The sequence below is a fragment of the Ruditapes philippinarum genome, unplaced genomic scaffold (assembly GCF_026571515.1).
Source record: "Ruditapes philippinarum isolate M1 unplaced genomic scaffold, ASM2657151v2 ctg6683_1_1_1_1, whole genome shotgun sequence".
NCBI lineage: Eukaryota > Metazoa > Mollusca > Bivalvia > Venerida > Veneridae > Ruditapes > Ruditapes philippinarum.
Window position 1 is genome coordinate 61,856 of NW_026859741.1, and position 19,802 is coordinate 81,657.

The following is a 19,802-nucleotide window of genomic DNA, read 5'->3' on the forward strand; positions in this document are numbered from 1 at the left end:
CGCATTGAAATTTCTCGGGATGCTCCTGCAAAGCAATATATCGTTTAGCTCATACATCCTTCGATTTTGCCACAGCCAGTGATATATACTCGTAATTAACTCGTTTCATATACAATGTACTTTAACGATTACAAATTAAACCACGCGGCAACGAACGCCCCCCTTCAGGTAAAATATGAAATGTCAAAGAAAGAACGTATGTCCTGAGTTACAGAGGACTTTAAATACTACTTGGAATGAATATTCAAAATTGTAAATCTGACTGTCGGGCGCAAAATGTAGGTCAATGTTATACAAAGTGGTCAAATGTCAAAACTTTCTTCTTGAATTGAGGGATTGTATCACACATGTAATCAATCACGAGACTAAGAGTTACCAGTTTTAACCAGGCCAATACATGTAAGGTTATGGACACTGTTATAAAATGTCCAGATTTGTAGGGGGCATACTATATACATGCACAAAATGATTTTAGAATTAATTTAAACACACATTAAGCATCATAAGTCCGAAGTCGTTTTGTACGTTGTGTACATGAACCAGGTCTCTATGGCAACGGTCGGGGCCATATTTAGAATTCAGACGAAAACGTCTGTTCATAGTGCAACACCTTCTAAGTGTTTTGAGGGATTATGATATAACTTGCCAAAAATGTTCAAAGCGTAAGCTGGGATATAATGCTCAAGAATCATGTTGCCTTAGTATAAGACATAAGACAACACATAAAGGTCAAATGTCAATTAGAATTGTACATCACAAATGCTCAAGAAGATTTAATTGAGTGTTACCGGTATAATAAAGGTCAATATATGATATGGTCACTAGAGAAAATGCAATGCCCAGATTATGTTCAGAGCAACGCTTTTACATGTATCAAGGGATTTAATAACTAAGCCAAATGTTCGGCATTGGACCAGGCATCAGAGATAAAAATATCAAAGTCAATTATCTTATGAATATGCGTGCGTGCGTGCGTGCGTGTGTGTGTGGAGCTTCAGAAAATTAAGAATATCGAACAGAATTTGTTGGCGCTTTTGGAACATATCTCTTCCGTAAAGGGGCGGGGAACAAATTAAAAATGATTTTTATTAATGTTTAAAACAAAAACAATTAAAACAAAATATAATAAGAATAAGGAAAAAGAATTCAAATTTCGTTGAATTTTTCATCCTGTACAATAACAAAGATCTGTAAATTTTACCTGAATTTCTTAAAAATCTTCAAATATGTGTATTTCTCGATGAATGGTTAGTTGAAGTCTTTTGACATGGACAGAAACAATTGTACAGCCTGCGCATTTTGTGTAATTTATACTCCGACAAAAGACTGATTTCAATGAAGATAATATTTTGACAAGCAATGTTTTGTTTTATAGACAAAAATTGCGGACTTCCCTCATTTCAATGTATTATCTTTCCAAATAAATAATATTTAAGTCCTACTTTCATGAACAACATTTTAGAACGCAACAACAACATCTGGCCTGTAACAATATTATATTATTTATTAAGGTCATGTTTAACGGCAGATTCCTAAAATTATTACAGTTTTAAACGACAATTTATTCACAAATATAATCATGATTTTAAAGTTCGTTGTATGGTTAAAAGAACAAGAAAAAAGAACTTTTTATTTCACCTGTATGGTTAAGAATAATTATATAGAATACGACGAAAGAACTTGCATAATTTGGCAGCTCATGCCCTCAGAAAAATTAACCGACTTGCAAATTCCACAAGGCCACCCCGATAATAAAATCAATTTGACTTAGAACCCAGTTGGCCTTAATATAGGCGTTTCACAGTATGTTCATGTATATGTTTATTACCTTTGACTACAACTTTTTAATGATTTTCATGTGGCGAGAGGCTCGATTGATGACGAAAACTCTCAAAAGATAAAAGTACAAAAATGAAACAGTTTACAAATACAAACACATTTATAATTGGTTCGAATAATGGCATATACTGAAACTTGTTATATGGACGTCAATCTTGTCAATTCTAGGCAGTATCTGGTCGGCCTACTGTAAACTCACCTGACATGGTAATAAACAATGGAATTATAAAATGCCTAACTATTAAAAAGGTCATGTCTAAAGATGTCATGACTATTTTGAAATATGTAGGGTTTATATCTTCATTGAAATGATAAGATAAAATTTCACCATATAACTTGTTCTTGATCTAATTGTCAGTCATTTGTTTTCTGACATTCAATAAAAATGATGGGAGGGGGCGTAATAAGCGCCCTACTCTCGCTCACGACAGTGTTTGTTGGCGCAATGGACACGCCGCCAAGAAGCACATGTGATCCTTCTTTAAGTAACGGCACTATTTTTGATTTTGCTATAAATAATGTTCACGGGAATGAATCAATTGATCTGACGTCTCTTCGTGGGAAAGTAACGTTGATTGTCAACGTGGCTACCTACTGAGGGTACGTTTTTCAGTACCATGGACTGAATGCACTACAGTCTACCCATGGTGCTGAAGGTTTCCAGGCTCTTGGTGTACCTTGTAACCAGTTTAACATGGTAAGTCATTCATGTTATTCGTTTTTTTTTTTTAATTTTCTTTCATTGAATTAAGTCTGATAATTATTATATTAAATTGTAACATAAGACCTGTTTTAAAGTTCTTTCTAAACATCCCCCATTTTTCTCCAACTTTGTCCCATAGTAAAAGTATTATAGTACTATATTACTCATGATATGTATTACGTATGTCATTAAATTTGTTCTTCTATTTGCAGCAAGAGCCATCGTGGAACGGCGTGGAGCTGATGAATGGACTGAAATACGTCCGTCCCGGCAACGGGTTCGTTCCAAACTTTCCACTCACACAGAAAGTTGATATTAATGGATTTAATGAACACAAGATGTTCACATATCTTAAGGTATTTTGTTATAACTAATCATCTACATCTTTTAATAAAGTTATTATGATTATTACTATTATTATCACCATTATTATTAGGTTATATCATTGAAAGAGTGCTGTAGTTACATGTACATCTGCATCAACTTGGCCCAACATAACTAATGTGTTTTTTGCAAATGTTTTGGAAGTATGTGTTCAAACAGGCCATTTTGTTTAATAGAGTCGGATGCAAAACAAGACGTGTATCCGTGAAGTTTAGTTACTTGTTAACTTACCACCTTTTCTAATTGTTTCATAACAGTGTATTTTTTGGAAAACTACTTTCAGTCTCTTTGTCCGACGGTGACCCGTAAGATGTACACGCCAATCCTGTACATCCCTGTCTACACTGAGGATGTCAGGTGGAACTATGAAAAGTTTCTGATTGGTCCAGACGGCAGACCTATTTATAGATATGCGTCATCAGTTGATCCTTCAAGTGATGTTCAGCTTCTTGCTGATATTAAAGCAGAAGTAGCAAAACTCAAGTCTTCGGGATCTTCAGCGGGAAACGGTGCGTCTGCTGCGGGAGTTGTTGGATAAATGCTTTGAAATTATAGTGCTGTATTTATATGTCGAAAATATTGATATTACGTGTTATTTAACTTTTGTAATTATTTTTTGAATTGTTTTATTTTAGTTTTCATGATTTGTCTTTCTTAAAAAGGATCTACCTGTAGATTGACATTGACCTGTTTGACGGATACAAGTTTCTTGTGCATTCGACTTGTATCTTGATAACATAACTAAAATAAACGCTTAAATATTGACCCTTTTTCTATTGTTCTTTCTTCCTCCGTTTTTTTCCTTTTATCTTTTTTATTTTGTTTTTAACACCCACCATACACTCTCCTCCAAACAACAAACTTTTCTGAGATAAATGAAAGTAAAAACAAGAGCACCGTTAGGCGGAGCATTATATGCCCGAAAGTGTTTTTTAGGAAAGATGAAGCATTTTGTAAAACATGAGAATTAAATAAGTATAACCTCTCTCAAAAAGCAATCTCCTTTATAGCTGAAGAACCTTCACACACATAAATATATATATATATAAGCACCACCATTAAGTTGTTATCTTGTAAGTAAAAATGCTACGTCGGATCGACGGAAAGACGCCAGGGGTTCAACATTATATAAGCAAATTTTTTAGGGCATATAATAAATGTACTCAATATATGAACTCATCCTATGAAGTTTGACAGATGTAAAACTGTTAACAATATTAAGGTCATTTGATTTTGACCTTGTGACCCCAATATAGATATTGATCTTTTATTCAATATAGGCAATCATACTATGAAGTTTGAACACTGTAAGCCAAATGTGTTATGCTCCAGCAAGCGCAATCTTTAGTGTTAAGGTCATTGTGACCCTGACCTTTGATCTTATGACCCTTAAAGCAATAGGTGTCATGTATTGGACATGGCTGTTCATCCTATTAAATGTTACAGCTGTAGTTTGATTAATTCTTAAGTTATTGAGCAAAAACCTTTTTCAGTTTTAAGGTTATAGTGACCTTGACCTTGTGAGCCCAAAATCAATAGAGATCTTCTACCTAATATTGACACTCATTCTAATTAGTTTAAAAACTGTGGACCAAATGAAACTTAAGTTATGCCCCAGAAACCACATTTTTCAGTGTAAAGATCATTGTGACCCCGACCTTTGACCTTATGACCCTAAAATCAATAGGGGTTATGTATTGGACTTGGCTGTTCATCATTTAAAATTTTACAGCTGTAGATTGATTAATACTTAATTAATTGAGCGAAAACGGTTTTCAGTTTTAAGGTTATAGTGACTTTGATCTTGTGACCCTAAAATCAATAGGGGTCTACTGTCCAATATGGACAATCATCCTATGAAATTTGAATATTGTGGAGCAAATGCAACTAAAGTTATGCTCCAGAAACTGTTTTCAGTTTAAAGGTAATAGTGACCTTGATCTTTGACATTGTGACTTCAAAATCAATATGGGTCTTCTACCCAATATGGACAACCATCCTATGAAGTTTGAATATTGTGGGGCAAATGGAACTTAAGTTATGCTCCGAAAACCAAATTGCTAACAGACGGACGTTCCTACTAAGTTGACATTATGGGTTTTTTACTTTGATCTCCTTTGATCTCTAAAACCCCATAAGCAACGTTTTTGCACCCCATAAGCAACATTTTTCCCCACAAGTACCGTCTGTACGGAATGAACATGGATATTCATCCAAAAATGTCACTTGAGTTCGTACGGACAGACAGACGAACGGACGCCAGAGGATATAACATAATAATATTATGCCCGAAATTCTTTCAGGCATATAAAAAAATTAAAAAATCAAAACCTTTTTTTTCTTTCATTTAACACATAAAAGGTGTTAAGTTTGTTTGTTATATTTGTTTCTATAGTTATATATAACATCAGTTTCATATATTAAATGTTAGAGAAATTGCACCAAGTCTAACGTGTACCCTGTTTTAAATAGTACAAACTATTTACTATTAGAAAAACAAAACATGGCCAGATGTCTATCTTGTAATAAAGATGCGATTTAATTCCTTTTTTGTAACAAGTTTAGTTTTTTCTTTATTTTTCTTTTGTTTCACCATAACTTAACATGAGATATAATCAAGGAAAATGTGCTTTAAAATGATTTGTATGACTTAAATACAAACACAAGTATGTTTTAGTGTACTGGGAAGTTATTGTATTTTCAGCTAAAATGTAGTACCGCACGATCATTTAGCTTCCTTAAAATATTTTTAAATGCGTTTTATGTCAATGTTGTAGACAATAAATATTGTCTTTAACATTTTTGTTCTCAACTGTAGTCTTTCAATTTCCATTCGAAATATTTAAGTTATTTTATTATGAAGTTAAATGCTTCGCGCACATGATGTTGGTATAAACAGGCTCGCCATCTTGAACAATAGAATAATTCTCTCTAAAAAATGGCTTCCCAGTGATATACCTAAGTAATGTTTTTCGGCCGAAGACTGTCTGATTTCACATTGACATCTGCTAAAATTAACAGTAAAGAAATGAATATAGGCAGAATTTTCATTGGTCATTTTAACACAAATAGCCTGTTCGATTGATACTTTAGAAGTGCTTCCGTTATAGGTAGAAGTCTGTTCGATTGAGCGATGTCAAGAAGTGTTGGGAAAAGATATAAGTCAGAATAAATATAAAAACACAATAATGATATTTTTTAGGTGTTTCTAACAGTTTTTCAATAAATATATTAAATTAAATATGACAGATCGCCTTTTTGATACATTTGCGTGCGATTGGGTTTCTCTTTCTAAGCTGTTCACTTCTTGAACCGGGCATAAGACGATTGAAACGAACTTTCGACTAATTTACAGTTGCAAAATTCTCCGTGGAATTAGTGTATGGTATCTACTAAATTTTTGTTTTGTTATAAATTCCTATTCAAATCAAATTCCATTTTGATTAAAATCAAATAATGTAAGTTATATTGTTTAAATCTAAGATGACAATTAATGGAGAAAACATTGCGGGTAAAAATGAACTGAAATAAAACTATTGAGGACGAATAAAATGTTCTGTTTGCGGTTAGCATGGTTAGTAGTAGCTTATCCTATGCAAGTTCACAAGTTTGACTTCGGCCGAGTATCTTTTTAAAGATACTTCATGTTAATTTTAATTTGCTCATATATGAGCTTACTCCCTTTTATTATAATTGAATTTTGATTGTATACTCGGTAACATCCTAAGCATACATATAGAATCAATTAGCTGCTACGAATATGTTGATCGATCTACGCCAAAATCATTGATTTCATTTTTTAAATCTTTTTTTCGTGACTCTTTTTCTTTATATACGCCCGTGCGTATCGGCGTATCGGTAAGTACGCCACTGCCAATACTGAACGAGCACCTGTGGTTATCATGGTTTAGAAAGAAAGTACAAAATGTCTTCAGCTTGTCATTTAGACATGTTAAACCTATATGACGTACGAACCATTAGAAAACATAAAGAGGAAGTTGTTTTACAATGGAGGTAAACATTTATTTTATTTTGAATTAAGCATAAATAATTTTAAAATATTCTAAAAAACACATGTGAAAAGTGTCGAAACTAAATTCATTTCTATTCAACGTATTAAGGAATTGATAAAATTGAACTAAATCACTATACAATTGATTTCTGCATGTATACAAAATTGTAACTATTTCGGAAAAAATCTGGATATTTTATCTTATTTTTTGAAGATCTAGACCAAACTGGTATTAAACTGATTACATTACTAGAAAGGAAACCAGCTCTATATTTTTAAGTATCATTCTTTAAAAGTCCCGGACGTGTTTGTTTGAACTGAACGATGAATGAGGTAATCTGCTCTATGATAAGCTATTCTGCACTATGTTACCTATTCTTATATGACAAGGACAATATTACATTTATTCAAAACATTGTTGATTTTCATGCACCCACTTAAAACGCGGGGTACATAGGTTACTGTGATGGGCTGGTCCTTCTGATCGTCCTCCCGTACGTAAGTTCGTCCTGTTCTACTGGTCCGATCAATTTAAGGATTAAGCTATAGTTTATATAAATATGTAGAGACTCTGTTCAAGGCCATTTAATGACCTTTATTGATCTTCAGGTCATTAGATCAAAGGTCAAAGTAACACTGTGTAAAATCCTTGTCTGATCAATGTATTGATAAGAAATATAAATGTAAGCTCTGGTTATGTAACTTACAGTGGCATTATGCTATTATGTAATTGTTAAATGTAAAAATAAAAGGCAAAATAAGTTAATATTTTGCCAATATTGTTTTCAATTTTATATGAAATACAATCAGCAGCTCACGTGACACATTGAAATTTACTGGGATGCTCCTGCAAAAAAATTGCTAAGCTCAAACATTCTTCGATTTCGCCCCACTCGTAATCACTCGTTTCATATACTCTAACGATTACAAATTAAATCACGCGACAACGAACGCCCCTTCAGGTAAAATATAAAATGTCAAAAAAGAACGCATGCCCCGAGCAAAAATTTTGCATGTAAAAAGGACTTCCAAAACTACTTGAAAGAAATATTCAAAATTGAAAATCTGGCTGTCGGACGCAAAATGGAAGTCAATGTTATGCAAACTAGTAAAATGTCACAATTTGCTTATACAATTGAGGGATTGTATCACACATGTAATCAATCACGAGACTAAGAGTTACCAGTTTTAACCAGGCCAATACATGAAACGTTATGGTTACTGTTATAAAATGTCCAGATTTGTAGGGGCATACTATATACATGCACAAAATGAGTTTAGAATTAATTTAAACAAACATTTAGCATCATAAGTCCGAAGTCGTATTGTACGTTGTGTACATGAACCAGGTCTCTATTGCAACGGTCGGGGTCATATTTAGAGGTCAGGCGAAAACGTCTGTTCATAGTGTAACACCTTCTAAGTGTTTTGAGGAATGATGATAAAACTTGCCAAAAATGTTCAAAAAGTAAGCTGGGATGTAATGCTCAAAAATCATGTTCCCTTAGCATAAGACAACACATAAAGGTCAAATGTCAATTAGAATTGTACATCACAAATGCTCAAGAAGATTTAATTGAGTGTTACCGGTATAATAAAGTTCAATATATGGTCACTAGAGAAAATGTAATGTCCAGATTATGTTCAGAGCAACGCTTTTACATGTATTAAGGGATTTAATAACTTAGCCAAATGTTCGGCATTGGACCAGGCATCAGAGATAAAATATCAAGTCAATTATCTTATGAATATGCGTGCGTGCGTGCGTGCGTGTGTGTGTGGAGCTTCAGAAAATTAAGAATATCGAACAGAATTTGTTGGCGCTTTTGGAACATATCTCTTCCGTAAAGGGGCGGGGAACAAATTAAAAATGATTTTTATTAATGTTTAAAACAAAAACAATTAAAACAAAATATAATAAGAATAAGGAAAAAGAATTCAAATTTCGTTGAATTTTTCATCCTGTACAATAACAAAGATCTGTAATTTTACCTGAATTTCTTAAAAAATCTTCAAATATGTATATTTATCGATGCATGGTTAGTTGAAGTCTTTTGAAATGGATAGAAACAATTGTACAGCCTGCGCATTTTGTGTAATTTATACTCCGACAAAAGACTGATTTCAATGAAGATAGTATTTTGACAAACAATGTTTTGTTTTATAGATAAAAGTATTTATGATTATCACAGCGTACACTCCAGTGTCCGCTATAACTTCCGCCTGCGAGCGAGTTTTACGCGGAATTCGACTGAAATAAAGTTAAAGTACGGTAGCCCATTGAGTCCGTTTTGAGTTAGAAGGCAACAATTTGAACTTAGATCTTAGATCTTATAACTTAGGTCTTAGAACTAGAGGTTCCGTAAGGACGGGAAAACGCCATATTTACTGCAAGATAGTCATAAAGATGTATGTGAGGTAAACTTTTAATTATATTTCTTTAATTTTATATTTTGTTTTTAAGAGTTGCAGTCGACGCATTTCATGTCTCGAAGTATGAAACAGCAACAACTCATCCACATTGATAGCCTCATACTACCTTGACACATTAATCAAAGTTCTAAGTTCATCGTTCTGGTTTAACTTTCTAAAAAAACGGAAATTCCGATGAAATATCCGGATCCAACTGGATCCCCGAAGTCTAGATATAGCTCGATCCCTCATCCCTCATGCTGCAGAACTCTCATTTCCCTATCAGCATACGTTCTTATAACTAAGTTCTAATAACTAAGTTCTAATAACTTAGTTCTAATAACTAAGTTCTTATGTCTAAGTTATACCTATTGGCCCGCGCATTTAAACACAGGTCCTAACTAGTCTGAAAGGCAGGCTCAAGTACTGATGTATCGCGTAAAACCAGTTGATATGGTTTCTCTGATGCTGACACATCTTTGATCAAAAGGCCGACACACAAAAGAAAACAATAAATAAACGTACTGCATAACCAAAAATACTTTTGATAAATGTGATTTGCCTTATCACTGAAATTTAAAAGAACACGCAACTATAGTCACAATAATGGCATGTGGTTTTTATAAAATCGCTATGGATTTTTTCATTATTTATTGCACGCTTAACATGTAGTTTTGTAGCTATTTATACAACAATTGCTTGATAAGCCATCATTCGGTATCCTTTCAATGTGAAAACCATATACTTCCATTGTAAAATTATATAATGCCTATTCAGTAATGCGACTCTTTGTGAATGTACTGGTGGCCCCAATGCGTAGCCAATAGCAGGTCACAACATCAATCATTTGTGCAGAATTATGCCCCTTTGTCACCAGTGCAACCTTGTCTTCGAAGTAAAATTCCCTACCAGGGTTCTAAACGCTGATTTGTAACACTCTTTCCATACAAAGAACTTTTCAACCCTGATACGCTTTCTGTGCCATATATCTGAAAAATGAGCGAAGCAATGCTAGCATTGAATTTTCAGTTCCTAGGAAGGAGCCTAGGGACAATTTCTATTTTGTTTAATGTGTCTGGATAATATGACGCTATCACTGCGGATGAGTTGTCGCTGTTTGATATTTCGAGCCATAAAATGAGTCTACTGTACAGATATCTCCGTGAATGCACAGTTAACACAGCTTTAACTTGTCGTAACCATTTACATGCCACACAAAGTTAATCAGTTCTAGTCTTGTTAATTCACCACTCTGTGAATGACAGCTCAATCTGTGATACACTTGTTACTGGTGTAATAACAAACAGCCAAATTCCAAACCTCCATGCCTATTCAGAGACCATTTTCGTCGTCCGGAAAAGTGATGAAGACTATTCTGCAATAAGAAAAATAATCAAATTATTTTAATACACATTAGAAAAAAAACCGGATTTTTTTAATTATTATAAAACTTACAGATACACAATTTTAAATATTGTTTCAAATTTGATAATTGGGGAATAACACAAATACAGGCAACAGATATCAGTTTCGACGCTTGTGTCCCTCATCGTAGATTTATTTGCTAGCCAGGTTCGGGTTTAAATAGCTAGAACTGGCTAAAATAGCCTCTAATGGAGTTTTGCCCAGCCTGTTGAAAATAGCTTGGTCGATCTTTGCCTCCTAATGAATTTGATTGTTTTGTTGGCCCTTATACATGTATATAATTTATAATCACTTAATCTTTAAACGTACTATCTATAGCTCTGCAATTATTTAAATTAAAAACTATAATTAAAGAAGCATAATAAAAGTTTTTCTCACTTACATCTTCTTGCAGTTAATATGGCGTTTCTGCCTTTACGGAACCTCTAAGTTCTAAGAACTAAGACATAAGATCTAAGATCTAACATCTAAGTTCGAATTTTGGCCTTCTAACTTCTAACTCAAAACGGCCTTAATATACTTCCGTAGTAAAATAGTTCAATTAAGACCGAAAATTTAAGAAATCTGGGTCCTACATGAAACAGATTTTCCCGGTATGTTTCTTGTGGCAAAACCTATATCTTTTAAAACAAAGCGCATACTCACTTTGATTTCTCAAGTCGACTTCAAGCAACACTTTTGAAGGTATACATCTAATTTTTGTGCAAACCCTTTTGACTCTTTAACGTTTTACCGCATGAGCATATTGTGAAATATGGCCGGTTTCATTGAAAAGCAACTTCTGAATGGATTGAAATACAGTAAACAACTTTTCAACGTTTGTTGCTCGTTACCTTTAGATCGGCCTGAGACCATTTTTAGCCTGCCACATTCTAAAATTTTCTTGGCGACCAAACAGAAGGGGGTACATCCCTCTTCTGGCAACCCCTTGATGTATCTTTTTGATAGGTACAGCGCCGAAAAAGTGATAACTTTTTTATAACATATCTCAAACGAAAAACAGTGTTTACGGCCTAAATAAGGCATTTTTTCACTGTTTGAGTCCCCAAAAAGTCGGGGGCGAAAAGCCGTTTAGACACGTCTATATGAAGTAAAAGGTTAAAAAATAACTCTCTAGGTAACAGAAAATGAGAAAATTTTCATAGTTAAGAAAATATTGACACTGAAATTGCCATCGTTTAGGTTTTCTCACTATATGGTTACTTGCATAATCTGAAAATAAAGTCGTCCGGTTTCTTGCGAGGTCACTGTACTGTTGCTTGCAATATCGTTTGCATTTCTAATCACTAGACGACTTGTTTGAAAGAAGATTTATTACTAATATGAAATAAATAGTGTCTGCTATTAAAGATCATTTTTTAAAAATACGTAAAGGTCCTTAGTTATAAGCTTAGTAAATGTGTGTCATATATTTTTTAAAGAACCTGTACAAAAAGTGCTTGTTCAAGCTGTAGCAACAATTTTCTATTATAGGTAAGCGGAAAAGATATTGAATGAATTTTCCTCTGAATTAGTGCAAAACAGGTTTACTTTCGCACTTCACTTCAGTGTTTTCATATTTTTCTGGCCCTTGGGATCATTAAGTCCAGCACTTTTAAATGTTGAGAATTGAGTACCGCTCAAGCCGGTGCTAGGGGATGTGAGGGATGTTGCACTTGTCATTATCCCTCATGTACAGACTCGATCAAATCGAGTCTGCAACTTTCATGTAAATTTGCCATTTTAATGCTGATATTTAGCAACATAAAGCATATAAATATAGGTAAATTTAAGAAGCATACACTATAGGTAGGGTTGTTTGTTTGGGGTCCTCCTGGGCTCCTTGCCGCTGGTTCTTGTTCCTGGGTCGTGTGGGCGTTGCGTTCATTGAACGCCGCCTTTCCTTATTGATCTTGTTTATCATATTCTATTAGCAGGACTATGACAAGAAGGGGCTTGATTTTCTTGAGTTGACATTAAAATAAGTATTATATTTTAATATTCACATTTTCTTTCTATGTTAGTCTAAAATGCTTAAATTAATACACTTTTATTCAGTTTTGCAACATGTAGATTCTTATCTGATGCCTCGTTGTTTTCATTTATATGGGCATTCTGATGAAATTTCAATGTGAAGAAAGTACCTCATATTTTAATAATGGCAAATAGATATTAAATGGTGTACGTATGCAGTCCGACTTTATGTAACCAAACATCAGTTTGGATTAGAAGTGCATTATTGCACTGCATATATACGTCAGCCTCTGTTATAGTGTGTACATTGATGAGACATAAATCAATCAAGTAATTATTTGTTTTACAAATTAACTTACTGACATTGTACAACATTCAATTTTAGGAGTCAATGAGACACACTTTCATATTTATTTGATGTCAGTTGCATTTACCTTTGGAATAAAACTTCATTGACATATTATGGATGTCACAGATAAAAAGAAAACAGAACACACAAATTATCGTTCAAAACAAATTTTATCTTCAGTATCCATTTTGTTACCATTAAACTACTGGACTCTGGTTTTCATACACAAACGACGTTTTTACAGTACATTACGCAGGCAGTCAAAAGAAAATAAAAACCACACTTTGAATTCATGCATATAAGACGTTCCATAAACAAATGTGAAGTTCTTTAATGCAAATCAATACATCAATAAGCCGTACAACGTTGGTGTATTTTCCCATTTCCAAAACATTGACATGTAAAAACGCCGTTTATATGTTATTTTTTATATTAAATTCATTAACAATAGCTGAAATAAATTATCATGAAAATATAAAATAGCTGGCTATCAAGCAACTTTTCACAGTTTTAATTTGTTCTGACAAGCAACCGTACAGTTAAGAAACAACACCAATGATGATTAATTTGTTATTTTTTTTCCCAAGCTCACAAGATTATTCTTCAAAGTTTCACGAGGATTTGCTGTATATGAAAAGCTTGAAATCGGTGTCTGAAGTTAAAAATTGTGACTATATTTTAAGATTCAGGGAGAAAAATCGTATTTTTACGGAAAATATAGGTTTTGCCGTAGGGCCTGGGACAGATATGATATCTTTTATGTATCTCCTAGTTCTAAAAGTAACAATTCCTCCATGATTGGTCTTTATTTAACTTATTTATCAATTTTCAGTTCAAAATCGGCGGGTTTTCGCGTTTTGCTTGCTCGCAAGCGGAAGTTTTACTGGACATGGAGTGTACACTGTGATAATGCTTTAAACAATCGGTCTAGGTTACTGTTGAATGACGGAATTTTGGAAAATTGGTGCGCAGTCACGCGTGAATGACTGCAGAGGCTGTAGAATTGTGCAGACATTACTGCTATTTACTGATAAAAAATAAAGTACAGGTGTGATTTTTGAAGAAAAAAAACTTTACACATTTAATAAAGGACATTCAAAAATTTAATATACATAAACTAATTTAATATGTGTTGACGGCTTTTAACCCCCCTCCCTTTTTGAGGCCTCTAAAAGTGAATAGACATGTGTTGACGGCTTCTCCCCACTTTTTGAGGCCTCAAATAGTGAAAAAATGCCCTATTTTAACCCAAAACACTGGTTTTTGTTTGAGAAATGTTGTTTAAAAAAGTGATTACTTTTTAGGCGCTGCCACCTTTCAAAAAGGTACACAAAGGGGGTGCCAGAGGGGGGATGTGCCCCACTTCTGCTTTGGGGTTTGATGTAGTAGGGCCCCACATCGCCAAGAAAATCTCGGACTTGGCTGAAATGTAACGTGATTTGCTGCATGACTGCCTGCAGCTGTTTTACTGCGAAGCTGTCGAAATGCGCAGACATCACTACTGTAAATATTTTAAAAGACAGCAGTTAAATACTTGTAATCATAGTTGCTCGTTCTAACATTGAACGTTTATATGCTGTACTGTTGATCAAAATTGTGTACGTTTGTTGTTGGCAATTTATTTGCAAAATATTAAAAAAGATGGTGTTTTGTTTTTTTTTGTTTTTTTTTAGCTCACCTGAGCACACTTTGCTCATGGTGAGCTGTTGTGATCTCCCACAGTCCGCCGTCGTGCGTCGTCAATAATTACCTTAAACATCTCCTCTGAAACAAATCACTGCACAGTAACCAGATTTTACAGGTATGATCCTTGGATGGTCCAATTTCAAAGTTGTTTAAATGGTTTGGGTCTGTTGAACAAGTCACGGGGCTAGAAAAGAAGTTTTAAAAGTGCAATTTAAAAAATCTTTGTCTTTTTGTCTGAAAGTACAAGATCCAGAGCTTTGATATTAGGTATATAGTATCATTTGTAAGTCCTCTTCCAAAGTTGTTCAATCTTTGTCCAAAGTGTTAAAATTCTCCTCGGGGTCATATGTTTTCTATATAGCGATTTATATAGTAAAAATAAAAATCTTCTTTTTTGAATTGATAAGGGCTAAAGGTTAGATATATTCGGCATAAAACATGGTATAGTGGACCTCTACCAAGGTTGTTCAAATTAAAGCCCCAGGGTCAAAATTGGCCCCGCCCCACGGTCATTGATTTTCATTATGTACATACAGAAAAAACATAGACTAAAAATGTTTTCTAAATAGGAGAAAGCTAGAACTTATTTTGACATGAAATATTGTCTGGTGGAGCTGAATCTAGATTTTTTAAATTAAAGGCTTTGGGTCAAAATTGTGACCTACTTTCTTGTACTTCGATGTGCAGCCATGAAATTTGGACCATGCCTTGAAAACTTGGCCATGTGCACAGTTTAAGATGTAAAATTAAACTTTGGAATCAGTTTACTTAGATTATGATGAAATGGTTTCCTTTGGGATTTTTATATACAACTATCACATTTTAACCATGTCCACAATTTCAAGTGTAGAACTGAAATTTGATATTTAATGGCTTATATGTTGACCTAGTGACCAATTTCCTTGTTTTTGATGTACAGCTATGAAATTAAGCCAATGTATATAGTATATTTAAAAATACATTTTGCATTTAGTGGCCAACATCGTTTTAATTATCAACACTAGTTTTTACTGCTTTTACACAAATAACAGTCTGTTCTCAGGTGAGCGCATTGGGGTCTACAGAACCCTTGTTTAATTAACAGGACCGAGAAGAGAAACAAGAATATGACAGAAAAGAAAATGACACCACCAGGGAAACAAGCGTTGTTGGTACAGGTCAGAATGCTCAACAGCAATCTACAGAAGGTTAATTTCTGTTAAGTTTTATCTTTTCTAACTCACATAATGTCTGACGTTTTAATTGGGTATTTGAAAGAGCGCGAGACAAAATTATATTTGAAATGACTGCAAGTTTAAAACAATCCCGAAATAAAAACAAATGTGTGAATATATAACTGTAAAAGAAGGTTATTTAGACATTAGCAAATTTCACAATTGTAAAGCATTTATAAATCATAAAGCTTTTAAACTTTGGCAAAGGTCGTCATATTCATACTGGTCATAGCTTTTACAGAACTGAGTTCATCAGCAGTGGCGGAGGGGCATCTGTCGATGAAAGTATGGATAAATATTCCTCCAACTTCATGTTTCAACAAGTTTGAACTAAATTGATGGGTCAAATGAAATATACGTTGTTTTAATGTGAAACAAACACAAAGCGTTGTAGCCTTATCCATCGCCGTCTTCGCTGTAATCATTTTTTGTCAATTCGTTAAACTCTCTTGAAATTACAAAATATGGTTATCATGTAAAAGATCACATATACTATGCCATGCCGACGTTATGACGGGTCGTTTTGTACAAAATCCTACTGGTTTTTACCAAAACCTGCCTTACGACAAATAGTATTAAAGAGCAAACAAATGCACCGTGCAAGAAGGGACTGAAATATAGTAGACATGTGTGTTCTTGTTTCACAAAATATTTCAAGTAAAACGATAAAAACAGTATTTCATTTACCACTGACAGCGAAAATTTGATTTACCTTTCCTGTGAAACCTATGACCTGTGTAATATTTTATATATTAACCAGACACTAGCGGAGGTCACGAAAGACTGTCCTCCCGTGGACATTTGCTAAGTAGACTTAGTTAAAACGGTCGTCTTATATATAAAGTGATATCATAAGAATATACAATGTAGTTTCTATTTGCCATGTTCTTCAATCTTTTCCTTTTTTAATTTTGTCTTGAAAGTTCTTAGAATATTCACGAAATAATTAACTTAAAGATGCTTTCGCCAAATATGAAGAATTGCACTACCTTTTGTATATCAGGAAATATATTTCGCAACAATATACTTCCACGTCCGTTCTTGCATGGCGCAGGACAATACAATCAGATAAAAGAGATAAAATAGGGGGTATTTGTAGATCGATAGGGGATTAAATGCAATGCATGGTTTGAAGGTTAATTTAGGCATGTTCAGATTCATAAAATAGTTGCTAGAGAGCTTGATTTGTCAAGTGTGGGAGCGTTCGTGGCCTTGTGGTTTAAGATGACTTAAAACCACTTAGATTGCCCCTCATCGCTGTAGGTTCTAGTACCATCAGGGCGTAAAACTCAATAAAAAGATAAAAAGAGCATAGACATGATAAATGTATTTGTTTGAATTCACGTCGTCACTTTTTTCTCTTTTTTTTCGTTTTTTAGATAAAAAGATTCGAGATGAGAAATTCTATGAGGATTTCTACAATTTTGAAAAGGTAAGTTTAAATTAAATTAAAATTGAAAAAATTTTAAACAGAATAATACATTTATTGGTAATTTATTTGGCACAATGAATTTGATAAAGTACCATATCTTAAATTAGAATTATATCTTAAAGTTACTATGACGAAAATCTATGGACTGATTATGCTGACTTACGCAAATTTTATTGATGAAATAAAAATCAAGAATCAATACAAGCACTTTAGATGGCAATAATAGAGAAATGATTATGTTTTTTTGTGTTGCCTCTACGGAGTAGTGACGACATAAAGGGATCACCTCTCCGTCGTGTGTCTGTCCATCCGTCCGTCACAAAACTTGTCTGGACCACTCCTCATAAACTACTGGTGCAATTTCATCCAATCGTGATATAACAACATAATGATAATATGTTTGCTATTTTTGTCATTTATAGGAGTTGAAAAAGCGGTCAATAAGAGATAATAGGAAGAAGAAGGAGAAATTTACAAGCTTTGAACGACAGCAGCACTCTGGAATACCGAATAAAAATACAGGTTAGTAAATACTAGTAGATAAACAACAACGCAAAATACATTCAAAAAAATTTTATCTATACTTTTCAGTTAAAACTTTTCAATAAACAAATTGACGGATCACCGAAATTTCTATTTTATTTAAAATACCAATATTGTTTAATAATCAATTTTAGATGAGTAATGGGCCAATAAAGCAAGACTTATCGTTTTTTAGTGTGAACAAGTTTTTACCATTTAAGCGCGAGACGGTCAGTATTTTGTTTTTACTTTTATTAATGTCCAATGGTTTTATTGGGGGAGGAGAGGGGTCAGTTGTAATATGGAATTATGGAACCATATTAATCTCCACTTTACATGCGAAATTTGGTTAGTTACAGTCTGATTTGCCAACAGCCCTTCTCCACCCTCACTGCTCGGCTGCCTTTCCTTTATTGTGTCTGTACCCGTTTGACACCATTTTAGCGTGCCGTTGCTTCAGAACATTATGGAGGCTGCGTTCTGTGAAAGTTGCTCCTCCTTGTTGATCTTTATTCTCATGTTTTCAAGAAATAGCATTTTTGTCAGAAATATTTTCAGGAAAAGAAGAATCAGCGGGGATAAATAAGGTGCATTCCACAGATACACCCATGTTACCACCCGAGTTTCGAAGACCACAGGTGCCTTTAATCTTTTACTTTCAATACGTCTCAAACTTCGATCTTTTAAAATTATTTCTAACATGGTCCTTCAGTAGTAGCTAGTTTTAATTGCAGTGATTTGTTACAAGTCTTCCTTTTAGTACTCTAAAACTTGTGTCAATGTAGCAATAGGTGATTGGAGTTGCATGCCTCCAGATAAGCATAAATGTTTCAATAAAATCAAGAAAATCATATTTTTTTGTTCCAGGACATTGATTCTGTTAACATACAATATTCATGTATACTAAATAAAAGAGACATTATGTTATAACTCTTTTGAGAATCAACCATAACATTATGGAAACAACATTATTGTATAGTTAAAAGTTTATTAAGTATCCTGTATGTTGTAATTATGGATGTAACAATACTTAAGTGAAACTTTATCTATGTATATAATTATTCTTCTAAAGCAATTTCTAAACATCCTAGAATATGTACTGCAAATGTTTAATCCAATTATAAGTATTCATGAAATATATGCATTCATTTCTTATTGAAGATTTTGGCTTAGACTGTATCGAAAATAATTTTCTTATTACCTCCTTTTATTTACATGAAATGTTAATTTGGTAATATCTTTACAAACAATGCTTTATGGAACTTACAATATTGATAAATCTTCATTTGAGCATCATATTTATTATATAAAATCATAAAAAATGAGTTACAGAATCTTTAATAAGATTCATGAGATACAACTTTATACCATTTAAGCTCCATAAAAAATCGGAGCGAAAGTATACAATGTACTGTCAATAAACTAACACTTTATTACTTTTATTGCAGATCGAACTGAATGCAGAAGGTAGGCAATTTCCACATTAAAATAATACGTGAACGTTGATGAAAAAAATCCTTATAATAATTAAATGAATTAACTTGAACTCGAGAATATTTAAATTTCAATGTACATGTATTAAATATGCAGACAATGGTCTTTAATGTAACGTTTTGAATTGATTAATGAATATATACAGACTTGAAATATATGTCTGTGATAGGTTCGATCCTCACTCGGGTCGAAATCTTTCATGTCAGGAAGCCATCCAGCTGGCTTACGGAAGATCGGTGGTTCTACCCAGGTGCCCGCTCGTGCCATTAAATAATGCCCTGAGGGGCACCTGGGGTCTTCCTCCACCAATAAAGCTGGAAAAAAATCGACGAAAAATCTCGGCGGGACGCTCTAGGATGGCCCGACTTGAGTGTACG

General features: G+C 33.7%; 1 protein-coding gene, 1 long non-coding RNA gene and 1 pseudogene across 3 annotated transcripts in view; all 3 read left to right on the forward strand.

Moving 5' to 3' along the window:
• LOC132757742 (uncharacterized) overlaps positions 1-19,802 on the forward strand; it is a 95,531-nt gene that overhangs the window by 59,877 nt on the left and 15,852 nt on the right. The gene's annotated exons all lie outside the window — the stretch shown is intronic.
• LOC132757743 (glutathione peroxidase-like) lies at positions 2,188-3,691 on the forward strand (annotated as a pseudogene).
• On the forward strand, positions 6,907-17,413 carry LOC132757744 (uncharacterized). Its single transcript, XR_009629496.1, has 3 exons — positions 6,907-6,940; positions 15,848-15,950; positions 17,357-17,413. It is a non-coding gene; the product is annotated as an uncharacterized LOC132757744 (long non-coding RNA).